Source organism: Myotis davidii, unplaced genomic scaffold (assembly GCF_000327345.1).
Source record: "Myotis davidii unplaced genomic scaffold, ASM32734v1 scaffold1031, whole genome shotgun sequence".
In the NCBI taxonomy this organism is placed as follows: domain Eukaryota; kingdom Metazoa; phylum Chordata; class Mammalia; order Chiroptera; family Vespertilionidae; genus Myotis; species Myotis davidii.
The window spans coordinates 1,167,155-1,168,939 of NW_006283442.1; the positions used below are offsets into that span (position 1 = coordinate 1,167,155).

The 1,785-nt window shown below is 45.5% G+C and overlaps 1 protein-coding gene across 1 annotated transcript in view; it reads right to left on the reverse strand.

The window, feature by feature from the left end:
- SPATA13 (spermatogenesis associated 13) overlaps positions 1–1,779 on the reverse strand; it is a 90,470-nt gene extending 88,691 nt beyond the window's left edge. The window contains exon 1 of the mRNA XM_006753685.2: positions 1,428–1,779. The gene's annotated coding sequence lies outside the window, so the exon portion shown is untranslated. The remainder of the gene's footprint in view (positions 1–1,427) is intronic.
- Positions 1,780–1,785: the final 6 nt, after the last annotated feature.

Consider the following 1,785-nt stretch of genomic DNA (forward strand, 5'->3'; position numbering starts at 1 on the left):
ATACAGCAGTAAAAAAGAAGGATCTCTTACCCTTTGAGACAGCATGGAGGGACCTGGAGAGTATCATGCTAAGTGAAATGAGGCAGTCAGAGAAAGACAAGTACCACCTGATCTCACTCATATGTGGAATCTAATGAACAAAATAAACTAATGAATGGAGTTGATCCAAGAACATGGAAGCATGGGAGAGAGTGTGGAATCTCAGAGGGAAGGCAAGGGAGGGTGGGTAGATGGGAGCAAATCAACCAAAGACCTTGCATGCATATTATATAACCCATGGACACAGACAATAGGGTGGTGAAGGCCTGGGGCAGGAGGGGGTGGGCAGGGACGGGCTGGAGGGGATCAATGGGGGGATAAAAGAGGAGGTACATATGTGATACTTTCAACAATAAAGATTTTTTTTTAAATGGACACTCCAAAAGCTCTCCAGCTTCCAAAAGATGTAGCATAATCATTTATCAGCAGCATTAATCCAAAACTGAGTTCCTCTTTAGGGATCAGAGGAAGAAATAGTTGCTAGGGGATTATTTTCTATGGCAAGCACCAATTTACACCTGTAAAACAGTCTAGAAATATATGTGAAGAATAATTTGCAATATATACACATGAATGCATTTGCTCATCTTTCAGCTCTGTAAGGTAATATTACCGAATGCATTTATAAAGTGAAAATTATACAGTGAGGTAAGTTGTCTGGCTTGATAGGATATGAAAAGAACATTGCTTTTGTAGCCTTGACAGTTATTAGCTGATTCAATTCATGAGATGCTTATGTTCTCCTCTAAAAATAAGTTCAATAACCATCATAAAAGTTGCTTTGAACCAGCATTGCTCAGGGCTTGACAGGTATCAAACTGCACATTTCTAATTCATTCCCAGGAAGTAAAACAGACTTAGAACACGTAATGGTCTCTTAACACAAAGAATCTCATTTATATGCACTCAGTTGAAAAGGATACAGAAACCATTTAAAATATAATGAGAAGTATGTGGGTAATAACAAATGTACCAAAAATAAAAATTTTGAGAGCCCCTATTAGCTGCTTGGAATGGAAGACAGATCTTTTTCAACTACCCCACCCCCACCCCCAATCTAACACATAGTTGGTTCTCAATAAATATCTTTTGAATATATGGTGTGGTAAGTGCCATCCCAAGAAATTCCCTACATTAGTCATTCATTTCAAAAGAGATAAAGATGACCGCTGAATGTGGTAAGCAGCAGGTTGACAAGAACAATTGTAATGGTAGGACAATCAGCAGAGTCGGCCTGCTCCTGTGGTTAAGTTAAAGAAAAAGAGAAAACGCAAAGGAAAGCACGTGTGCACCTGGGCAACCTCCAGCGAGGACGAAGGGGGCGCTGTCCCAAGCACCCGTCCTGCCTCGGGGAGGGTACAAGAGGCCCTGCCCTGCCCTTTCCTTACCTCCTCCTCCTTTTCTTCTGGACTCGAAGCCTCGCCGAGGCTCAGCTGAGGGTGGCCTCTGGACCCGCTGTCCTCACTGCTGTTGTCACACGTGGCTTGCACCAAATCCGGGAAGGGCACAGGACCTTTTGCCCTTTCGTTACTGCCCACTGAGCTCAGGGACAGCGCGCTGAGGTTGTTGGGGTCCTTCCCTGATGGGCTCTGGGGGCTAGGGGGCTTGGGAGCGGTGGGCCTTAGAGGCGTGGGCTGCTCGGGTTCCCATGTAAACTGGCTGCCAGGTTTTGGCTCAAGGGAGTCTTTGCAAGCTGCTTCCTGGGCAGGCGGGCTTGGCAACGCGCTGCCGGTGCCAGGACCGCCG